The sequence below is a fragment of the Peromyscus maniculatus genome, chromosome 9 (genome assembly GCF_049852395.1).
Source record: "Peromyscus maniculatus bairdii isolate BWxNUB_F1_BW_parent chromosome 9, HU_Pman_BW_mat_3.1, whole genome shotgun sequence".
NCBI classification, from domain to species: domain Eukaryota; kingdom Metazoa; phylum Chordata; class Mammalia; order Rodentia; family Cricetidae; genus Peromyscus; species Peromyscus maniculatus.
Window position 1 is genome coordinate 73,615,705 of NC_134860.1, and position 24,233 is coordinate 73,639,937.

A 24,233-nucleotide genomic window follows, 5' to 3' on the forward strand; every position below is an offset into this window, starting at 1 on the left:
CGAGCATTGGAACAGGTTGTGGAGACCAGGGTCCTTGGACCAGACCAATGACTCTTTGCGATGAACACTTGCAAGTAGAGATATATAGACAAAGGGGTTCACAGTGTGACTTACAGCTTCCATGACGAGATTTTGAATTCCTCCCCCCCCTTTTTTTCTCATTTTATTTCTTCATCTTTTCCTCTTTAATTTTGTTTTACTCAGGGTGGAGAGTGCAGGGGGCAGAGGGACAGGGAATGAATGGGATCAAGATACATGATGTGACAAACACATAGAATAAATAAATTTTATTAAAGATAAATCCCAGAACCCAGGCATGTTAGCGCATGTCTATAATCCCAATGCTTCTGTGGCGAGTTGGGAGACAAAGACAGACGACTCTCTGGATGGTCGTGGAAGAGCTAGCCTGGCACACACAGTTACAACAGCCAGCAGCGCAAAGACCCTGCCTGGCTCAACGGTGAAAGGACAAAAGCTGACGCCTGACCTCTGACTTCCATATGTCCACCACGGCACACATACATGCACACGTGCGTGCCCTTACACACACATTGTACACACTAAAGTAAAATGAAAATGTTAATACTATTGTGATAGGGCAATGTCTTTCTGTATGCTGTGAATATGTGTTGCTCTAATTGGTTGATAAATAAAACGCTGATTGGCCAGTAGCCAAGCAGGATAAGAAATAAGGAGAATTCTGGGAAGAGGAAGGCTGAGTGAGGATTCACCAGCCTGCCGTCCAGGGAGCAGCATGTAATGGCACACAGGTAAAGCCACGGGACATGTGGCGACATATAGATCAACAGAAATGGGCTGATTTTATGTGTGAGAGCTAGTCAGTCGTAAGCCTGAGCTAATGGCTGAACAGTTTTAATTAAAATAAGCCTCTGTGTGTTTACTTAAGGGACACGAGTGGGAAAGATTTGTCCCGATCACAGGCCAGGCATGACTCGAAAAACTTCAGCTATATTATTGAACTGTGATCTGAGTAGGGGATCTCTAAAATCTCTATTTTCTTCAAATTCTAAGGGTTCTCTTATAGCCAAAAGCATAGTTCATTCTTTTGATTCACACACACACACACACACACACACACACACACACACACACACACACACACACAAAGCATGCTTACTTTTGAAGGATGGGTCAGACAAATGCTATGTTGACGGTACTGTGCATATCTCTGCGTCCTCAGTCATGATCATCTTTGTCTGCTGATGTTTAAAGGGACCTAAAAACCATCCCTATGCTGACGCCCTTCCATGCACTTCTCTCTCCTGGGCTGTGTTCTGCGGCTGCTGTGACTTCCACAATGGTGGCAGGTGTCACGTTTAACACTTCCACTTGATACCTCTTAGATTCCTCTTTACTTAACGCCACCCCTCCATCTGTCTTTCCCTCCTCTTTGTCTTTTCCTCTGCTGTCAACTGTCACCTCCTTTGGTGTGGTTTTACAATGTCTGGGTCCTCCATGCCAGGGCATCCATGAGGCTATTACCTCCCCCACCTCATCCCCAGGGTTTGGGTGGGGCGCTCAGCACTTTATTTCTCAGAAGCTTATTAGAATTTTCTTCGAAATCTCTCTTCGACTTCAATATTGGCCCCTCAATAGTTACGTCACACATTACTAATCTCCAGTCACTTCTAACAGCATGTTGGCTAGGGCAACACCAACTGCTATGACAGATACACCTTGAAATCTAAGGCGGCTGAGACCATGTAAGCCAATTTCCTGTACACAGTCAGTGTGAGGCAGGAGGCTCTGCTCTCCTAGGCCGCTTAGGAACTGTACCGAGAATGGCCCTCCCTCGTCAGCCCCTGGCTTCCAAGGTCTCTCCAGGCTTCACGTATAACTGGAGGACAGAGAAAGAAGGCGGGCACTCCCAGCTTGATATGGCTTATTTCTTATATCTGTCACGTGACCCCACCACACTGCAACGAAAATGAAGACATTCAAGAGGCAGATTTGGTGAACTATCCTGTTCTTACACTGGCCATTTAGTCACGTGATACTCAACGTCTCTTCAAGAAATGCAGCCTCTCACACCCAACTCAAAGCCGAGGTACAGTCCAACGCTGTTCTTCCACCTGGGTCCTTCTCAGCATCTAAGCCCATGAGGGAGAGAAGAGAAAGGTGTACATGCATCTCATGTCTTAAGAGGAGCCTCAAGCCATGCCCCAGGGGCAGGTACTTCAAGGTCATAGGTAGGTAGGACAGTTACCTGTTACATTTCTAGAGGTGGTGCTTCAAGGTCATAGAAAGAACAGGTATCCACTACACATTCACCTTCTTTTTTGATATGGGATTTCTCTCTGAGACATGGAACTCGCTGTCCAGTGAGCACAGGGGATCCCATCTCTGCTCCCTCAGTGCTGGGGTTACAAGCACGAACTGCCACACCTAGCTTTTTATATTGGTTCTGAAGATGGAGCCCAGGCTCTCATACTTATGTGGCAAACATTTTTCTGACTGAACCAGTAAAATATTTATTGCTTAGGCTGACTCAATCAAGAAATTTTTTTAAATGACATCAAAGCTGGAGAGTTAGTAGCTTGGATGAAGTTCCTGAATATAACAAAGTAATATTCTTCCAAGGCATACTCCTAATGGGAAAGAGGATAACACTGTGTGGAAAACATGACATTTTAGCTCTGAGGGGATGAACAATTTAGGTTATCTGGTCTCTAGATGAAGAAGCCAGAGAAGTGTGTTAGCTAATTTATTTCATTCAATTCTCCTTTTTATTAATGCACAAAACCAAAATAAAAATTTATGTCTGAGATAGCTTGGGAAAAAAAATCCTTCCTATAATGATTAGATAAAGCCTCAGGTTATCAGAACATTACATTATGATTTCATTGGAACTTTTTTTTTCTTTCTGAAATGGTAAATAAAATGATGGTGCATGTTGAAATAGAATCTAAGAACCCAAGGAAATATGGTATGTATGTCAGGTGGGTGGAAACCTGTTTGCAAGTATATACTGAGTGAGATATACATATGTAATCTATGCCCAGAGGAAGAATTTGAAGAAAATGAAAAAAATCAGAATAGCAAGAGGGAAGAAAAGATGTCCAGTGGAGAGGCTCCAGGGCTAGCTGAGGAGACTCTGAAACAGAGAACTGACCCCTCAGAGGTATGTCCACGCAAGGCTCATTTCTCACTTTCCTAAAATCCCATCACCGGGTAGTGGGAGGGCGCACTGCTCCACCTAGGGCATGGTTTCTGAGACTGTGTCTTCATGCTGAGACTGTGTCCTCGGTTCCTGGCCTGGTATTCAGACAGAAGACAGAAGTCACCCCTTTCAGAAAGGCCAAGGCGGAGAATGGGGCTGGGGAGACGGCTCAGTGGTTAAAGAGCTTCCTTAGCAGCGTGAAGACTTCAGTTCTGACCTCCAGAACCCACGCAGATGCCAGGTGGGCGTCGAGGCCTCGTGAATCAGGTGGAAGCATGATGGAGGATGGTTCCTGACATCCACCTTGAGTCTCCACATGCAGATGGGCCTGCATGCATGCAAACCCTCCCCCCCCATACACACACACACGCCAGCATCCATATACACGACATGTATGCACACGCATACACACAGCATATACATAGACACAAAAAAATAGAAAAATAAACAAGCAAAGAGTAGAACGTAGAAAAATGATCGAACAACACAAGCCCTCCCTCTCATTCCCCCCACTGGAACACAGCATTTGGAATTGCTGTTCCAAAGCACTCTGCCTATGAGAGTCTTTGGGAACAAGAGCACCAGGAGGTTAAACCTAAGGTGGTTTAGATATAAACCCTCTTTATCTGACCTGACTAAGACATTCTTATGAACCATAAAAAGACAATGCCAGCTTCTCAAGGGATCTACGCAGAATGGGCAAGACCAGCATGTAGACAGTGGCACCGGGACCTCTCAGTTCAATTCCATAATGCCCTCAACATTCGAGATTCCTCACGAGGGAAGACTAAGTGAGATCAGAGCAGAAAAGCATCCCGTTCGGAACCCTAGAAGATGAAGTCTCCAGTGACATGCACTGCTGTCCTACCTCTCATCCCAGCCAGGCTGTACTAGAGACTGTGATGTGCTCTGGTGGCCTTCCCAGCCTGACACGCTGCAGAATGCCAGTGTCATTCTTGGCCATGCTTCTACCAGTGCATTCTCCAGGGCATTGCTCTCAAATGTCCCCAAATTTCTGTCCAGTGAGGCTGCTGGTCACTTCTGCCCATGGAATTCAAGTGGCAAAATGTATCTAAAGATATAAAATAAAGAACAATCAGACCACAACCCATAGAACCATAGAGGTTATATATATAGCATGGAGGTCCCTAGGACGACTGTGGCTTATAATAAATTTCGGTCTTACTCAATTATTGAAAAAAAAATAGCCAAATGAATGGAAGCACATGAACTATGAACCAAAGGCTGAGGGGCCCCCAGCTGAATCAGGCCCTCTGAATAGGTGAGACAGTTGATTGGCTTGATCAGTTTGGGAGGCAACTAGGCAGTGGGACCAAGTCCTGTGCTCATTGCATGAGTTTTCTGTTTGAAACCTGGAGCTTATGCAGGGACACTTGGCTCAGTCTGGGAGGAAGGGACTGGACCTGCCTGGACTGAGTCTACCAGGTTAATCGCAGTCCTCCTCGGGGGAGGATTTGCCCTGGAGGAGGTAGGAATGGGGGGTAGGCTGGGAGTAAGGTGAGGGGGTGGGAGGGGGGAGAATAGGGGAACCCATGGCTGATATGTAGAACTGAATGGTATTGTAAAATAAAATATAAAAAAAAACAAACAAACAAAAGCAAAAAAAAAAGACAAAAGAAAAAATAATGTATCTAAAGGACAGTGCCGTACAGCTACTGTTTTGTCTTCATCATTTCTTCTTACAGCCACCCCTTCTTGCCCATTTCTAGTGGGTAAAGAGAGAGACTAAAGACACCAGGGGGTGAGAGGGGAAACAGGCAGTGAGGGGTGGACAATGGAGTGGGGGGAAGCAGAGAACATACCCTCCACCTCTATGCAGGGGAGAGCAGAAGCATCCTGCAGCATTCCCTGGGAAACAACGTGAATACCCCAGAAAGGGGATGTTGATTGATAAGCTTTAGTTCACACTGGCCCTGCAAACCTCAGCAGCAGACTCCACATGTCTACCACCTTGTTGGTTGGACTCTTGTGTCCTGGCGTGCACTCCGTCACTCTGGAACACTTACAACAACAATTTTCACATTTCTGCGACAAATGGATGTGACTGGAGGGCCGTTGCCTCTGAGACTTGCGAGCAACAGTTCTCCGTAATGAGACGGCCCCCTATCGCAGCAGACTTGGCCCAGAACCAAGTCACACAGAGTCCTCAGTGGTGGCTTGCTGCTCTCCCACAGGCTGAAGTGGCCATCTTGTCAACAAGATGCGGGGGCTTCAAAATGAAGTCTTCATTTTTCCAAGAGGTCAGTGTTCTCGGGGTTTATGTCTAGCATTAAGAGCCTCATGTGAAAACAGTTACCTTGGCTCCCGGGGCTTCGACCCTTTGGAAAAAAAAAAAAAAAACCTCAGGCCAAAGCCTCAGGCTACCCATGCTACCACAGAAAGTACCCCAACAGATTGGTAAGCCTGGAAGAACATTGTTCCCGGCTGTTATTCCACCTCGAGTCTCCCTTTGTCTAGTCAGCGTGGCTGGCAACAGCTGAGCTGCTGAGAGACATTATAAGCTTCGAATAGAGAAGTTAAATCAGTTTTCCCCAAAAATCAATAATCAGGAGTCTCGAACTGAAACAAAACACAAGCCTTTGCTTTGTCTTTGGGAAGATAAGCTTCCCAAGTGCCATTCAAGCAAGCTATGGCTTTAATGGAACAGTAAAAGTATTGCATGAAGTACTCAGAAAAGCTCCAATAACTCCTGGGTGAACTCTGAAAGAAATCTATTGAGTCCTTGTGGGCAGGCACACACTTAGGGGGTCATTTCACCAAGCATTCACATGCATGACCCCACCACATGAACCCTTAATTAATTATGGTTGTCTTAATGTGAAAAATACTTTCATAACAGAAGGGTGACCTATTCTCATACATAAGCCAACCACAAATCATTCATAACTCCCTAAACACCACCAAGGAGGTGCTCAATTTGTATCTGCGACGAACTTCAAGCGTTGCATAATTTATACCTAGAATCCACTCTCATACATCTACTAAAATACCCACTCTGACCTTCGCTCCCAATCCCAACTGCATTAAAACGGGACCATAAATCACTGAGGCCACAAGCCCCTCATCACAGACCCACTCTCCCAAAGCCAGGCAACTTTCTTCCTTTGATGAGTTCATCATCCCCTTGAACAGGTTATGAAAGCTGCTTGCATCTCGAGATAATAACTCAAAGGCTCTTAAATAGAGGCCCATTGTCTGCACAGGAGAGCTAAGTGAGCAGGTCGACAAATGGCACATCTCAGGTCCCACAGAATCTTCCATTTATCCCTACCCTGAGATCACCACCCTCGCCCCCCGCTGGCATTCTGCAGCAGAACTGCCCTCCTGTTTACAGAGCTCAGCTCTCATCCCCTTTGAAATCTCAAGTCCAAGGGCAGCCTGAGATCACTGCAAGCTCACACTGATTTTGCATTAGGGCAAAAGCTTTGCCTTGCACTCTAAGACAACATTATGTTTGCTCTGTTTTGTCATGGGTATGTAAAATTACTCAGGGCTGGATATGATAGAGCTCAGTGATAGAGTGCTCAACTAACATGAACAAGGTCCTAAGTTCAATCTCCAGCACTGAAAGAGCCTAAGGATTCTCAAACTGGGTTGTACTGCTGAGGCCAACAATAAGAAGCTCGTCACTCCAATTCCCTGTGTGTGGAATACCAGAAGCCCTGCCATGAACAGGTACCACAAAAAGAAGTTTCTTCCAACTGCTTCCAGGGAGAGTTTTGAAAAAACGATCCAAGAGGAATTATGAGAAAGACTTTCTATCAGCTGTCACCTAGCATTGGGGCAGCTCGGGATTGTCCTCAGCAAATCTGATGTCCATCCAGGGAGGTGAGGGAAGAATCTGAGAAATTGATCAAGCTTGCTGCAGAACAGGGAGCCCACCACCACCACCACCACAAGTCAGTGTCCAGAGAAAATGTTCTTAGTGTGACATTTGATCTATCCTATTCAAGGGATACTATCAATGACCCCCAAGGTGAGGAGTTTGCTTGAGGTCCTGTCCCCACAGGCCCTAAGGGCCATTATGATTGGTTCCTTGAAAATGCAGGTATAACTTGTTAGTGTCTCAACTACAAGCCAAGTTGCTCTACCAAAAATAGTCAGCCAAAATACAAACTAGATCTCAGCCACCACACGCAGAAGAATTAGATGTGCTGTGCCACCAAAGAGGCAGAGATAGCCCACAGCTGTCGGTCTCTGTCCCCCCTCCCCTTCCCCTACAGCACATCTCCCTGGTTTCTTTTTCTATTCTTCAGGGATTAGTTTTTCCTTTGCATCTTCAGATATGGTCAAGGACTCTGTACGGTAGAGGCAAGTTGGCAAGACACTGACTTGATTACTCTTCTGTTCTTATAGTCCTGGGTCAGGAAAGCATCCCTGGCCTCTTGCCTACAGGACAATTCTTTCTGGTTAACTTGGGTCCAGACCCCAAGATGTATAAGGGTGCCCTCCAAGGTCAAAGAAGTTCTTATATTCTTTGATTGAAGAACCACCAAAGGAGTAGGAAAAGCAGTCATTGAAAATAGAAAATGGGAAGAAAGCATCTCAAAATGTTTCCTCACCTTCAGAACATTTCATCCTCTAGAAGTCCTGAGACTTGATCATCAAAGCCAACTGCCCTTGGAAGGAGAGTGGAGAAATACAGAGGAGAATAAGAATCAAGAAACAATGAGGCCCGAGGCTGTAGCTAAGTCAATAAGGCTTGCCTTACAAGAGTGAGGACCAGAGCAAGATCTTCAGAATCCACATGGAAGGTGCTGGAGGGGTAGACATGCTTGGCAATCCCGACGCTTGGGAGGCAGAGGTGGATCCCTGGGCTTTGCTGACCAGCTAGTCTAGCCTATATGGTGATCCCTAGGCCAGTGAGGGTCCTTGTCCCCAAATATGGACAGTCCTCCTGAGAAATAACACCAAGGAATGTCCTCTGGATGCCACATGAATATGCACACAAATACATGTGTACACACATACGCACAAGTAAATAAATTCATAGATAATGAAACAGATTGGGCACAAGGCACAGAGGCCAGTGAAAAGGAAGTGCTACCAAGGGTTAAAGCCACGTCCCGCACCTCTTCCTTAAATAAAGATGAAACTGGGACCTGCTGCATGAGAAGAAAAAACACACCTAGCAATTGCTGAGTGCTCCTTCAAAACCATTGTCTCTGAAAGATGTTAAAACAGATTCCACAGGAGTCCATTTGCAGTCACCTGGAGCAAGAAGTGGTAAAGAAAGGCATCAGCAGGGCTTTATGAAAAGCCTTATCGGTCCACGCTCATCTGGCCGCGTGGTTAAGTGGCAGGCAGTTGCAAGAAAGTAATAGATGCTATCACTAGACCCTCCATTAGGCTCTGGGTTCTCTTATTGCCAGCCGCAACCTAAGGAACTGGCCTTGGAATGAGAGGCTTGGGGGCGATGGCTGGAGAGGACAAAGTCTGCTTTGGGAAAGGGGCAGACAGGGGACAGACAACAGGAAGGGAACTGAGGAAGTTCCAAGGCTGTCCTGACTGGGGGTCAGCAAACAGTGACCTGGCTTAGGTGCCTGGGAATCTGAGGCAAAGCCTTCTGGAGTCACTGAATGGAGCTGGGGTTGGAGCAGAGTTAGGAAAGTGCCTACCTAGAATCATCCGATCCGAGCTCTATATAAACCACACATGGTGGTGCCTACCTAGAACCATCCAATCCGAGCTCTGTATAAATAATGCATGGTGGTACCTACCTAAAAACATCCAATCCCAGCTCTGTATAAACAGTGCATGGTGGTGCCTACCTAGAACCATCCAATCCCAGCTCTGTATAAACCACACATGGTGGTGCCCACCTGTAAACCTGGCACTTGGGCAGTGGCAGCATGAAGTTCGAGGCCATCCCAGGCTACATAAAGAGTTCAAGGGAAGTCTATTCTATGTGAGACCCTGTCAGAAACAAACAGAAAAGAGAGACAAAAATAACCGTGAATCCCAGAAATAACTCGCTTTGGCATCCTGCGTTTGTCTGCCTTTATGTACCGTTATTCACAGCTCCCTCTCTTTGGGTTTGAAAATAGTTCTGACTGAAGCCAATGCTGAGAAGAAAACAAAATCAATCTGCATATTTAACCCTTCTAAAACTGAGGGCTGCCCCCTAGCACCTCTGGGATCCATCTTAACTATAAATGCTCTTCTGAACTTGAAGTCCAGTTAATGCCTTTTAAATTTTTCATTCTAAGTCCCTAAATCTGAATAAGGTTATTAATCTGTGTACCAAAGGGACTGTATTCTCACCCTAGTGATGCATGTTAACTACTGCTAAAGCAATGGTTTCCCCAGTTTTCTGGAGACGATGCCAATGTGTGCCTGCTGTCTGCACATATTTGTCCTTATCTTCCCTCTGTCTGGCCCAAGGGCCCCAGTCTAGATGACAAATAGCACTTACCCTATCTGCAGACCACATACAGAGCCTCCTTCCTCTCCAATTTCCCCTCTCCTAATCACCTGCTGCCTTTTCTAGACCATCACACTACAGGTCATTAATAATTTATGCTTTATATCACACTTACTTCCAAAAGAGATTTAAATGGTTTAGTGTGCAGATACTTGACAAATATTTACCGGAAACCTAAAAGTTTTCAGGAGCCAGCCAAGATGGTCAGTGGTTGTAATCTCAGCACTCAAGAGGCTGAGGCAGGAGAATCTTAAGTTCAAGTAGCCTGGGCTATACAGGAAGACCCTGTCTCAAATAAGTAAACAGTTAACATGAATGCAACCTGAGAATATGCATATGCACAAAGTTCTCCAAACAAAAGTCTATAAGGCGGGCCTGTGAGATGGCTCAGTGGGTAAAGGCACTTACCACCAGGTCTGACAACTTGAGTTCAATCCCAGGGACCCACATGGTGGAAGGAGAGAAAATTTAGTTCCAAAAGTTGTCCTGTGACTTCCACAAGTGCACTATGGTATGTGAACGCGCATGGGAATATGTATACACACACACACACACACACACACACACACACACACACACACACACACACAAATAAAAGCCTAAAGGCAGTGAAAAATCATCAAGGCAGAATTACTGAATTAGAGACTCTTAGTAAGACGGTGATTATAATGATAATGTCACCTCACTGTGGCCTCCCCAGGCACCTGCACACATGGAATATGCACAAACTCACAAAGGCACACACAGGCACATAAAGTTAAAAATAATCATTCTTTTAAAAAGAGCCATGAAAGCCTCCAGTGGCAGATGAATCCAAGCTGAATCGCCAGATGGTGAGCTAGTGTTCAGCAATAATTCAGACTTGAGCCTCAGACAGCGACTTATCTGAACAGGTATGAGTTAATCCCCTCCTCCACACAGAAAGAAGAGTCTCTGCCCACGCCCACCAGTTTAGAGACCACAAGGAGTATGCCATTGTCAGAAATGTAGCAGAACTATCAAAAGAACCTATCAGCAACAAAATGTGGAAACATATCACTCCTCAGCTATTGTCCTAGGACTGTAAAAATACAACCTTTTGGAGTAACTTAAAACCAGGAACTTTGTCTTGCTTAATCTATTCCCAACACCCCCTGATACAATAAAAGTATGTAGTAGATTTTTTTTTTAATCTCCACAAAGGAATGACCCCATCAATATAATACGCTCAAGCCCAAAACTATGGGTATCATCTTGTGGAAGACTTTGCCGGAGCTAGGTCCCAGATTCCAGACACCAGACTGTCAGTGAACCCTGAAATGGACCCTGTAGCGAGAGCTAAGGGCACTGTTTGACAGACTTGGGGACTTTTCTTGAAGCTCTGTGTGCGCACCAAGCATTAGATTCGTGTAAGAGCAATAGAGTTACAGGGGCCTATCATCGATCTCCCGGGCCAGCCATTGATACTGCCCTTGAGTATCACTGACAAGTGTAGATGCCCAGGGCAGCTCAATCAGTTCTCCACTCTCCTTCCCAGCAAAACCAAGGGGTGGGAGGGGGAACCTAAGACCTCTTAGTACATAGATAGCATGCTGTCTCCTGACTTTGGCTCTGGTCCCCCAACCTCAAGATCCTGGTTTGAATTTTCCCCCTTCTGATCTCCTCCCATCTTTTCCATATCTTGGTGTAAAGGACTAGAAACGGTCACTTGGCCACTTTCTGTTCGCTGATTTCCATGTGGGCCTGTGTCTCTGTTTCCCCCAGCAGGTTCTCCTTTTCGTTGTGCCCGGCTCTTCCCAAGAGTCTGGCCCAAGCCACCAAGAGACATTAGGAGCCAGGAACACGGCAATCAGCACACAGTCCTCATGATTCTGTACTTCCCAGATACCTGCAGTTTGTACAGTTTGGTAGACTCTCTTTCAGAAAAGAAACACCGAATGGCAATTACAAAGTTAAGGGCAAACGCGTTAGTTTATTTAGGACAGGAAACCACAGCAAATGATCACACTTTACGTACCCTGCTCTCTTTCTTAGGAAACTTCTGTGCAAATAGTAGAAATGCCCGCCCCTTCCTGAGCAGTCTCACCTCCCTGCTCATCCCAGCTCACCCAACAATGCCAGCTGGTCCATTCATGGAGTCACAGTCTGTGAATGTCACTGTTGGTGTCCTCTGCCCCTTGACTCCAGATCAGGCCCACGCACGTGGGCTTGGTTCCCTTGAGGCAATTCTTTGCCCAAGGAACAGCAGCGCACAAAGGAGCAGAGGTGATACCTAAGTGCTTAGAGATGTTGATCCTGGGGACCAGCTGCACGCAGGATGTCCTGCCATCTTTTCGCCTTAACAGCCACACTCCCTCCCACCTCCCTCCGAGGGTTGGCAGGTGTAGAATGCCTGCCACCCACCACAGAGAAGTAGTGGAGATGCGTGTTCCGTCCCCATGGTAACGGGGAGCGATCCAAACGAGATCAGAAGAGTTCAGCTAGCTCGCTGCTGTGGGCAGGATTCAGGCTTGGGTAAGAGCTCTGGGCCTGGGCTCCCCCAGCCTGTGGGTCTTGGAAAAGCGGAAGCTAGTGGGAGAGAGTCTAGAGTGACGCCTAGTCCGAGGACAGCAACGAAGAAACGTTAAGTACCCAGACATCTTTGCTCTCCTTTGTCTGGCCGTGCGCTGCCTTGACCAACCTTCTGTTCCCTGCCTTGACCCCCACCCCCATCCTCCCCTTTGTGAAGGGCGGTGCTCTGCGGGTGCTGTACCACTGAAGGAGCAGTGGACCGGCCCACTCTGAGAATCCAGCCCCAGCGGGGAAGATCCTCAATCTGAAACACCGGTCCTGACCAGACCTACCCTGTAACCCAAGGCAGGTCGCTCAGTTTCCGTCCACCATCCCCACCCTCACCCCTCACCTCTGTCCGGTGGGAGGGAAACAGGGAGGAGAGGGAACTGTGCCCACGGTTGGCTTTGGACGAGTGTTCTGTACCCACTGCAGGCTCAAAGTCACCCTCCTTCAAAGACCAAATTCCAATACGTTCGGAATCCTGTTTATTAAGAGAAAGAGAGAGAGATTCCTAGGAGATGTATAGTCTCAACAGGGCACTGGGTGTCTCTTCTAAAAACTGTAGTGACTGGTCCTCGAGGGGTCAGCGGAACTTTGGCAATCTAGTGTTTGTTCCTGGCATGGAATGTGGATCTAGACAAGTCCGAGCTATGACTCACAAAAGTAGGTCATCAGTTGTTCCCCTCAAGAGGGACAGCTGCTGCCTTCCGCCCAGGCTCCTGCCAGAGAGCTAAACAAAAGGACTTATAAACAGCCCCAGAAGAAGGCAGCTGTGGGGGGGCTTCCTGGCCCTCTCAGAATGCTGTAGGACTCCCCCAGTCCATTACAGAAGTGAGATTTCTCCCCGTGCTCCAGCTAGGATTTCTAAACATCTGCTGCCAGAAGCCCAGTGATCCCCAAGGGTCCTGTGGTCCACTCCACGTCTTCATCAGCTCCCTTTTGACCGTCCAAACACATCACTCATCCCTTGGCTTTTCCCCGCTGGGGAAGTTAAGTGGATGAAACGCCCAAACCATTTGTAGTCAGTCTCCTGCATGCCTCCTTCTGCAGCTCATCCATTCAGTGCACAAACTTCTGTTGATACACTACAGTATGCCAGGCATTGTGGGAGAATAGTGTCCTGTGAGTGAGGCGGATGTGCCGACAGACGCGACGTTTGCAGAAATACAGCGAAAGAGCTGGGAGAAAGACACACTTTCTCCACAAGAACCCGGATGCGAGAAGAGGCCGGAAGAGCAGGCCCTGCGTGTGCCGCATGTGCAGAGAGACTAGCTGTGCATCCTAGCCCTTGCTCTAGCTCTGGAGGAGCAGCGTCACGTGATCTGTTCCCGAGCATGGCCCATCTGAATGCCTGGCCTCTTACTAAACACTGGCCAGACTGACTCTTAATATCTGTGATGGCTCTTCCTGGTTGTCAGCTTGACTGTATCTGGAATGAACTATAGTCCAGAATGGGAGGGCATACTTGTGATCCGGATCTTGAGGCTGGATGACACATGCCTTTAATCCCCAGACCTTGAGGCTGGAAGGCACACCTTTAATCTGGGCCACACTTTCTGTTGGAAGCCTGTGCAGAAGAAGGAAAGGTGTTCTTTGCCTGCTTGCCTACGCCTCCATCTGTCCATCCATTCCTTCTTCCATATCCCAGCAGACCAGCTGAGACACTCAGCCTCATGGGACTGAGCAGCTACTAGATTCTTGGACTTTCCATTCATAACTAGCCATTGTTGTACTGCAGCCTGTACCGCATGATGTAGCATTAATAACAGAGCCTATGTTGTGGTGTAAACGTTAAATGTCCCATACTAGCTCATGGGTCCCAGCTGGTAGCACTGTTTTGGGACCTTCAAGAACCTTTGGGACATAGGCTCACTAAAGGTTTTAATTGCCTATGGTCCCAGCCTGGGTCCTCTGCTTCCTGAACACTCCGGAAACTATGTGAAGAGGCTGCCAAGCACTCCTACTGTGGTGGGACTCACCGGCATGCCTTCCTCTCCATGGACTGATCGTCTGAAGCCGTGAGCCAATAGAAATCTTCCCTTCAGTTATTTCTGTCAAGTATTTTGTCACAGCAATGAGGAAAGTGACTAAGTCGTCCCCTGCTGGGCACATCAAGTCTGACAGGTAAGAGGCAGGAGGAGTTTTTCATTAACTGGCTTGTCTGATGTCCCCAAATCCATTGAAAGGCATCGCACAATTATCTACCTCAGCTTGAAGCTTCCTTTGCACTGAGTCATGGAGAAGCCCTCCCTCCTCTCTCTCCTAATATGTCCATTCAGAGGGCCCTGAGCAGAAAATCCTTCACCCCTCCTAGATCTCAGCCAACGGTGTGAATCAAACTAGCCCTGGTTTGACTATTTGGCCCATTCACTCTTGGGAGGCATAGCTCAGAATGTCTAGAAACACCTGCCTGTGTTCTTCCTGCCCCACCAAAAACGAGAGGCTAATTTCATTCTACACAATCCCTCTGTCCTGGATTGAAAAATCCCTAGGGATGGTATTCTGTGTCTGTGAGGATGTTCCCACAGAAGATCTACATGTGAACCAGTGAAGTAAATAAGAAAAACCTTCCTTGAATGTGGAGGCCAGCATCCAGCAGGCTGGAGGCCCATGGAACATGGGGCTGAAGAAGGGGAAGCCCGCTCTGCTCCGGTCCTACTTTCCTAGTGGGTGCGTTTTTCTGTTGCTGTCTCCTCGGACAAGTCAGCTGCTCTTGACTCTGCTGGAAGCCTTGGTCAGGCAGAGAGAGGGAGGGGAAAGGCTAGGACACTGGGCAGTAGCAGCCTAACCCCTTCCAAAGAGGAGCTCCCCTGGGGCAGCCTCTGGCAAGCTTTTTAACTTGAGCAGGGACTGCACTTCCCAGGTCGGCTCAGGCCCCAGAAGCCAGAGCTGGGGCTGGCTCTCCGCTGGCTGCCCAGCGTCTCCTTTTGCAAATATTATGATTTCAGCTCATGGCAGAATTCTTTTTTTTTTTCATTCATTTTAGAATTGCGCTATGCTGTATTTTAATTTATACTTAATAAACATAATAAGCTTCGTAAGCAAATGGCTTTCTCGGCGTTCACCAGCAGGTGTGCTTTTGGTCATTGTAGAGTCCCAGCCGCCAACACAGTGTCTGGCGTGGGAAACACCTGCAAGAAACGTCTGAAGAAAGAAAGAGGAAAATAAGATGGGGGTTGGGGGAGGGGGTGCGTGGGGAGGCTAGGAGGGAACCTGGCAGCTCATCATTTTCAGGGGCGAGTTATGTCGGGACTGATTAACAAGGTTTTGAGCAGGTTGGGTGGGTGAGGCAACCCCAGCCAGCTGCAGGGAGAGGCCAGTTCCTGTAAATACCTGTGTTGGGATCAAAAGGCAAACGTGAGTGTAGGTCAGGACGACAAAAAGAACAGAGGGAGCAAATAAAAGCTACTCCACGTATCTGCAGCTCAGAGCAGAGCATTGGTGCTGTGTGTGGCCGTGGAGTGGACCCAGGGCCCGCTGCGGGCTGCAGACCCAAGGGACAGTTAGAGGTAGCCGGCTGGGCTATTTATTATTCGCTAAGTGCAGAGTCTTGACACATAGATGGTGGCTGTGATCTTCGCTGTCACTGTTATTCCCAGCTTCAGGGTCATTATTTATTGTTTGTTAGAACCACCTCCCTCCCGGGGTACTGAGCCTCTGTCTCTGGAAATGCAATGTTTTATCACCAGGGAGCCACCTGTCTGGGGTGTTTGTGGACTTGATTCCTGACCCATGGCTTCCCTTATTCTGTAATCCTGTGATCCGGGGAACAATGCGCCCGCATGTCCCGGTGAGGGAAAGGCACAGATACAATTGCTAGCCGAGCAAACTGCCTTCCCATAAAGCCGTGCGCATCACCGTGCCGGTCGCCGCGCGCCTCCTTCAAGCGGCCTCTTGGAAGCAGCTCTTTGATGTTGAAAAAGAAAATTGCTTTATGTGAAAGCTCCTTTAATCTTATATAGATACAAATGCCTTGTATCTTTGGGGATATGCCAAACTGCGCTTCATATTTCGGAATTAATCTTATTAAAGAAAGCCCTGTTTAATCCCCACTGCTGTCGCCCAGAGATGTTGAATAATTCTGCACCTGTTCCTATCACCGCTCTGCCATGCGCCCTTCCCGGATTCACCGCTGAAAAAGCACATGGTCAGCAAGCCGAGGCTGGGCAGCGGCGGCGGTCTTGTTTTGGTTTAATGCCGCAGGAACAAAAGGTTCCTTTTTAAGTCTTTGTCTCAGTTTCTTTAAATAAAGAGAGAAAGAAGGGGGAGGGGAAGGAAAGACAAAGAGCTTGCCTGGCATGAAGAATAGCAAATAATAAGATAAAGCTGCTTTAGTAAGTAGGCAATTTAATATAATTGCTTATGATGAAACATCAATAGTGCTTGGGAACATGGGATTCATACGTGGTAACTAGCTGCGGAGCCTTGCTAGATATATACATATGAAACCTTGCCCTTGACTAAATGATCTTCTGTTTATAAATGTGTATGTGTACACATCAGCCGAGTTGCGATCACTGGCTCCCTCCTTCCAGGTGCACCTTGGGGTTCTCCCCCACCACCCCAACCTACCCCCCGCCGCTGCCACCCAGCAAGTGACCCAAACAACAACCATCCGAGATCACTCCTCCCTTACTCTTTCTGAGAAGTTCTTGTCACACTCCGGGCCCTGTTTAAGTGATGAAAAATAACAATGGGAACAAGAAAGCAAGGTTGCTAGTCCTGACTGCATGGGCCCGTAAACATGACACTTTCAAGAGTGACGTGTGTTTCGAAGAAAATTAAACCTGACTAGATTGCAGGGACCAGGAGATGACCGGCTTCGAATGAACTGCTGAGGGGCAGCCTCCCTGGGAAGATACATCTGCGCTGAAGCAAGCATGTGGAAATCTTTAAGGAGACACAAACTTCTCCAGACAGGGAGGACTTGCACACACCTGGGGTGGAAACAGACTGCCGCAGGGGAGAAAGGCTCCCAGGAAAGTAGGTACCAAGGAACAAGACCACCCTTGGCCAGCCTTGGAAGTGGAAGACATGGGGGAGACTTGAAGCAAGGAGCAACAGGACATAACTTCTGTTTTTAAAGTCCACCTCTGACTTGTGGAGTGCACGAGTCGAAGCAGAGAGACCAGTGTAGAAAAGTGTATTGAATGGTGCGGGTGATCATGTCGTGGTGGTGGTGGTGGTGGTGGTGGTGGTGGTGGTGGTGGTGGTGGTGGTGGAAGTGATGGTTGTAGTGTTGGAGGTGCAGGAGGAGGAGGAGGAGGTGGAGGTGTTGGTGGAGTTGGTAGTGGCGGTTGGAGGTGGTGGAGGTGAAGGTGGTGGTGGTGGTGGTGATAGTGGTGGTGGTGGTGAGGGTGGAGTTGGTGGTGGTGGTGGTAGTGGAGGTGGTAGTGGTGGAGGTGATGGAGGTGGTAGTGGTGGAGGTGATGGAGGTGGTGGTGGTGGAGGTGGTGGTGGTGGTGAGGGTGGAGTTGGTGGTGGTGGTGGTAGTGGAGGTGGTAGTGGTGGAGGTGATGGAGGTGGTGGTGGTGGAGGTGGTGGTGGTAGAAGATCCTGGGTATTTTGGAGGAGACATGTGAGAAGGACATACTGAGTGGTTTGGAAGGACAAAAGGACAATCAAGAGTTATCACATTTCCCCATCTGAATACACACACAGTGAATTCTGAGAGTCCATCTCAGTGAAATTTTTACAGCTGCCTCTCACAACAGGGAATCTCTAAAGTTCTGTTTCTTAAGCAGCTATATCCAGGGGGCTGGCTCAGTCGGTAGCATGCTTGGAAGGCAAGTACTAAGGCTAGAGAGTTCAACACTCAGAAGCCACATTGAAAAAAATCAAATCAAATCTGGTCATGATGGCATGTACTTATAATCCCAGGGTTGGGAGAGGTAGGCACAGGCAGGCCCATGGGGTTCAATGGGCACCTAGCCTAACTTACTTGGTCAGTTCCAGGCCAGTGAGAGACTCCACCTCAAAAACAAGATTGACAGATGGCACCTGAATGGCACCTAAGATTACCCTCTGGCCTCTACACACACATCACATGTGTGTACATGCTCACACACATGTGTACTCACACACATGTGAATATACACAAACGCACATAGTATTTACACCCAAGGAATCTCATTATGTGAGACCAGTTGGCCTCAAGCTCACAGAGATCCACCTCTCCCTGCATCCCAAGTAACAGTATTAAAGTCGTTCACCACTCTGGGCATACTAAATTTTTTTTAAGATTTATTTTTATTTCTGTTGATGTGCATGCATTTGAAGGGTGTTTTCTATGTGTGTGTCTAGGTACCCAAGAAGGCCAGAAAAGGACACCAGATCCCCCGGGGATGGAGTGACAGGTGGCTGTGAGTCGCTCAATGTGGGTGCTGGGAACTGAACTTTTGTCCTCTGAAAGAGCAGTAAGGGTTCTTAACCACTGAGCCATCCTTCCATAGTGACTTTTCCATGATGCTTGCTTTTTTTTTTTTTTAAATCTCAGCAACTGCCAAAACCCTTCTTTGCAAAGCATGTCATCACTGAAAAGAATGGCATTTATCTAACTCCGATAGTTCCCGGGATGGCTGGCAAATGTTGAATATTCCGCTTCCCTAAGAACCTTAAATTATGCAGTGGTATTCTCGTGAATTCTCTGCAATGCCTGGGCATTGATTCTACCACTTGGAGCATGGAATGTTGACAGGGATGGGTGTACGAGAGAGTTGCCTGGGCTTGCTTTGCTTGTTGGACATTTAAAGACGGCTACTGACCAAGGACACTGCCTTTGTTACTTTCCTATTACTGTAATAAGATGCCATGACCAAGGCAATTTATAAAAGAAAATGTTTAATTGGATCAGGGTTCCAGGGGGCTAGAGTCCATGATGGCAGAGTAACACCATGGAACAGCTGAGAACTCACATCACAAACAGGAAGCAGAGAGAACTCACTGGGAACAGCACAGTCTTTTGAAATATCATACACCACCTCCAGCGACATACTTTCTCCAGCAAGGCCACGCCTCCTAATCCACCCTAAACAGTTCCACCAACTGGGGACCAAGCATTACAACATATGAACCTTTAGGGCTATTCTCATTCAAAGCACCATGGAAATTTAAGAAAGTGATATGTACTACTAAAACAGACCCCATTCAATAGTAGCATAGAAAAATGATCTATTGTCCAGTATTACTAATAAGTACAGTGTTCTGTGCCCAGTTTTCTAGATAAATAACCAGAAGGCTGTTTTCTTTCAGCTGTCATTGCTACGAAGTCTCCTGGCTTGGATCCAGCTCTCCCCAGCACTGTAAGTACTGAGCCCTGAGCATAACTGCCTTGTGTTGTTCCAGCAACCACAGACTCCACAGCCGTGGTCTTGAATAATTCTCATTGTCCTCTGTGTTAGCCACACTGGATCCCAGAAACGGCAATGTTCAAATGGTTTCTCCATGCGGTGGATTTTATTTCCCTATGGAGAAAACATTTAAATGCATTCCCCATCAAGAACTTGGTGTTAGATCCATCGTAGATTTCACCACCAGCAGGGCAGCCGAAGAAATGTTCATATGGAATTAAAATCCTTTATACAAATTCTGACACCCACAAAATTCCAAAAACTGAATCTTTTGGGGGAATTGGGGCAAGTTAATTGACCATGTGACCTTGACCCATTATAGCTCACCTGGAAGCAAATTCCAACCTGAACCTCCATGGGACCACATAAAGTTCTTTTTGGATCCTACTTATTGTAAAGATTCACATGCTTGCTGCAGAATACAAATAAGACCCAGTCAGGAGCCCTACCCTGGACCTTTCTAGGGCTGTTCCACATTTACAATGTATCTGAATTCCACAGCACAATTGGCCATAGGAGTTTCAGATGAGGAGTTAGTCTTAGGTGCATGGCTAATCTGTAATATTATGAAGGAGGGAAAAACCTAGAGTCGTGTGTGGCAAAGCAGAGAACATGTTCAAAATACACATTTGGATTGGAGCCCGGCCAGGACGCGTGGTTTCTCCTCCCAACCCTGGCTATCACTTGTGAGGAGCCAGATGTCTGCTGGCCCCTGTTTCAATTTTGGCTTCTTAGCATTCTGGTGGTGTGCACAGGGTACACCCCCAAAATACCATCCTACCACAGTCCAAAAGTGAGATGTCTGAAGTTGAGTGTGCCACCTGTTGTACCCCGCTTTGTTGCCGATAGCTTGGAATGTCTGAAAAGGTTAATTAGAGGCGTTCCTGAAAATTAGTCTAGTCAACTTCTAACTGAAGATGGGTTTTCATGTAAATGAGTTTCCCTTTAGCAAGTAGGAACTCTGTCTACCTTATTCGTTTGTTCTTTCAAATAATTGCCATGAAAGCCTCTAGATATTTGAAGGAATTCCTGTTGTGTGATTTTTTTTTCCCCTGGGGAGGCATGAGCAAATATTCACTCATTCCACAGAGGGCATTGATGTCAAACCAAACAATTACTCCACCCAAGTCTAGCATAGTGAAGCAATGAATTTTTGGGGATTACTCACAGAAGCATAGAGGGGGACTTTCTTGCATAAGTGTGGGTGACAGAAAGCCAGCTCTGTCACCAGGAAGACCACCCAGTGTGGGTGATGACTCACAAAAGCTTCTTCTTCTTCTTCAGAGACCTTATACAGCCTTCGGGAGGCTCTTCCTGAGTCTTGTAACTTCTGAGCATCCTGAGACTTGTAAGTTTAGTGACAGTTTCAATACAGAGGACATAGCAGCACTACTGTCCCTAAGAGCTTGAACTGTTACATATCTCACTCATCTACTCCTAAACTGAATGCTTTATCTAGACTTTGGGATTAGACACAGCTAGAACAGAACCCCAAGTGTGGTCCTTAGCAGCCATGGTCTAGGTAGGTCAACCCAACCTCTGGGTTGTTGCTGGTTGTTTTTTTCTTCCTCTTTATTGGATGGATGTAAATTTTTAAGTGAAAAAGAACATCAAAGCAGCTACCTTGTTCTGTTATAGGTACACAGTTGATGTTCAGTGAAAGACAGACAGCCACCATTCCTGCCTCCCCTGTTCTCACCCTCTTACTTTCTCAAGGTGGGTGGTTGTTTAGCTAGGGCATGTGAAGTCAGCCATGGGAGAACTAAAGCCAGCGTCCAGGGGAGAACCCTAGCAAGAATCCCTAAGAAGTGCCCTTCTCCCAAGAATATATCCCTCTAGCCCCATGATGACTGGCAACACAGCACTCAGCCGCAGTAGACCTGGGTCCACTCCCAGGTGGCCACTTGTTACCTGTCTAACCTTGAAGGAGTAATTTGATTTCTCTGATCCATAGATGCTTGAGGGGAGGTGACGGTGACTACAAGCAGCCATGGTACATAAAGACAGTCAGAGCATGTGGAAGCGTTTAGCCGATCAACCTATAACACACAGTCACGTCGTGGCAGAGAATAGGATTGAACCCAAACCCGGAAGCAAGAAAAACATCTCTTTTTCATAAAAAGAGAATACAAGGCAAATGTGAGCCAGTCAGTTTGATATTGATGATGGACACAATTCTAGAACATTCCAGTATGTATATTCCTAGGAGATAACAGGGTTCTGGAGAATAAGAAATGTCCTGAAACATGTCACCTCTCTCTAATCGCCCCTTGGAGAAGGGAAGCCTTGAGGGGATGGGAGTCTCAGTTGAGGGGCTTCAGGGAGCCCAGGAAAAGAGATTCAAAGAGCTGGGGTGGGGAGGTCCCAGAGATTCAGTGGTGCTACCGGGAAGCAGGAACAGGAGCCTGAAAAGCTTCATGGAGCCAGATAATCCTAAGAACTGCGTCCGAGACCTAATTTTCCCAGGAAGAGAAAACCTGACACATGTCAGAGTAAGACCCCCTGACACACTTTGGTTTATTTTGATCCTCCGGAAGAAAACAAGTATTATCCTCAAACTGCTTTTATTTTTCGGTATTTGTAAATAAAGATTGCAAACACTCATGGTTTCCTTCAAAACAGAACCCCGCTTCTTCATCTATGAAGTGGTTACCATCAGGACCCTCAGAGGGTTACAGGACTCATACCATGGATGCCATGGACGTGGCAGACCCCACCCCCCACGCCTCACTGAGGACAACAATCAGCAAGGTGGAGGCCTATAGTCCCTGTCCTTTGGGCTCTGTGACATTTCTGTCAATGGTTTTAATGAAGACACAGGAAGTGAGGCTGGGAGAGAGAGAAAATGGATGGTGGGAGCTGGAAAGCTAGCTTTCAGTCTTAAAGGTTAAGACTCACGACTGAAATATCACGAAAATGGATGGTGGTGGATGGTGCTGCAATAAGACTTTGGACCGGTTGGGGAGGGAATAGCTCAGTCAGATGAGAAAGAAGTAGATGCAAAAGAAGTAGATGCTGCCAGGCAGTGGTGGCGCACACCTTTAATCCCAGCACTCGGGAGGCAGAGGCAGGCGGATCTCTGTGAATTCGAGGCCAGCCTGGGCTACAGAGTGAGTTCCAGGAAAGACACAAAGCTACACAGAGAAACCCTGTGGGGGGGGGGGGAGAAGAAGAAGAAGAGGAGGAAGAGGAAGAGGAAGAGGAAGAGGAAGAGGAAGAGGAAGAAGAAGAAGAAGAAGAAGAAGAAGAAGAAGAAGAAGAAGAAGAAGAAGAAGAAGAAGAAGAAAAGAAGAGGAAGCTGAGAACACTGAAGAATTGAAGACCCTGGCCTCAGACCTTCTCTATGTGGGAGTACAACATGTCACCCATCTTGCTACACAGTCACCTCCACCCCAGGCTCTGGTGCTGTTCCTGACCACTGTGTTAGGAGGCCCTCGGCACAGTATCACGCAACCAGAGGACAGGCAGAATGGTGGGAAGACCCTGGTGCCCATACCACCTACTGGATGGGAGAACTTCAGAAGTTGGAATCTCCATGTACACATGCTATACATCCTAGAATTAGCATCACTTGACCCATGTCGGACAGGGATCTGAGCACTTGGGTCCTTGCCCTCAGGGACTCCCCTTCTGGACACAAAATAGACAATCATGACTGAGTGCAGTCCTTAGTGTGTTAGAAACTCTGGGTTGCAGGGATCAGAACTGCCCAGCAGGGCAGGAATGGTAGATCGGGCAGCTTGGATAAGAAGGTGCTGTGAGGAGGCGAGGGTGTGCCAGGTACAGATCTAGGGTACCAGCCCACGGGACAAGGAGAGTCTGGGCACAGTACTGTGGTGACAAGGAATTGCCTCTTGGTGCCATGACACCCGGGGCCAGAGACCAAAGGAAAGCCTCACACTGTTTCCCCAGCATCCTCAGATCTGACAGTCAGAAAGGTAGACCAGAGGAGGTGTGGGAGGAGGACACTGGTAGCAGCCAGGTCAGCACACCATGCCCTTGTCCATCTTCCTGTCCTTTCCGCCCAAGGCCACATGTGTTGTATAAAAGAAACCCGTTCACCCTTTGGAACCAGCTGCTTTCTTTACGCCTTTCCCTCACTCCCAGGACTCAGTTGCCACACACCTTCAAACATCTTTGTCTTCACTTCGTTTCTGAGGCCTAAGGCATTCCAGCAAGTCATGGAGCTGCAGCCCCAGTGAGAAATACAAGGAAGAGCTCAAGTGCTGCGCATCCCTCTGTTTATAGAAAGATTCCTATAGGCCCTTAACCCACAAAAACCGCAGCCCGACACGGAGGCCTCTCCGATCATTCCCCTGGAAAACAGGCTTTTCTTCCTCTCTGTCTAGTATTGAACCAGTCATCTGCCGAGGGAGTATTCTCTTCTGTTTGCTTGCTTGTCATAGCTGCTTAGGTGTTCTTCATTTATTACAACTAAGAATGTTCACTTTGGGATAAAAAATGAGATCTAAAAATAAACCTCACCGAGGGGAAATCCATCATCCTTTCGTTTACTATACAATGTGTAAGGCCTTATGCCAGAGCATCGACCTTGACAAAGTGTCACACACTTCACCAAGTACATGCACACAACCAGGAAGTGAGTTAAGCAAAGCACCTAGCATGTGACTAATACCCTCTTTGCTCATTCATTCATTCATTCATTCATTCATTCATTTGATTGATTTTGCTGAGCTCCTATTGCATGTACAAAATTGACTGTCAT

At 47.3% G+C, this 24,233-nt stretch overlaps 1 protein-coding gene across 4 annotated transcripts in view; it reads left to right on the forward strand.

The window, feature by feature from the left end:
• The first annotated feature begins 12,012 nt into the window (after nt 1-12,012).
• The window catches only part of Erich6b (glutamate rich 6B), a 51,097-nt gene continuing 38,876 nt past the window's right edge, over nt 12,013-24,233 (forward strand). The window contains exons 1-3 of one of the 4 annotated variants that reach the window (XM_076545389.1): nt 12,014-12,119; nt 19,410-19,459; nt 21,146-21,223. The gene's annotated coding sequence lies outside the window, so the exon portion shown is untranslated. Of the gene's footprint in view, nt 12,120-19,409; nt 19,460-21,145; nt 21,224-24,233 lie in introns of all 4 variants that reach the window. The other 3 variants (XM_042285188.2, XM_042285191.2, XM_042285190.2) reach the window with 3 other exon arrangements.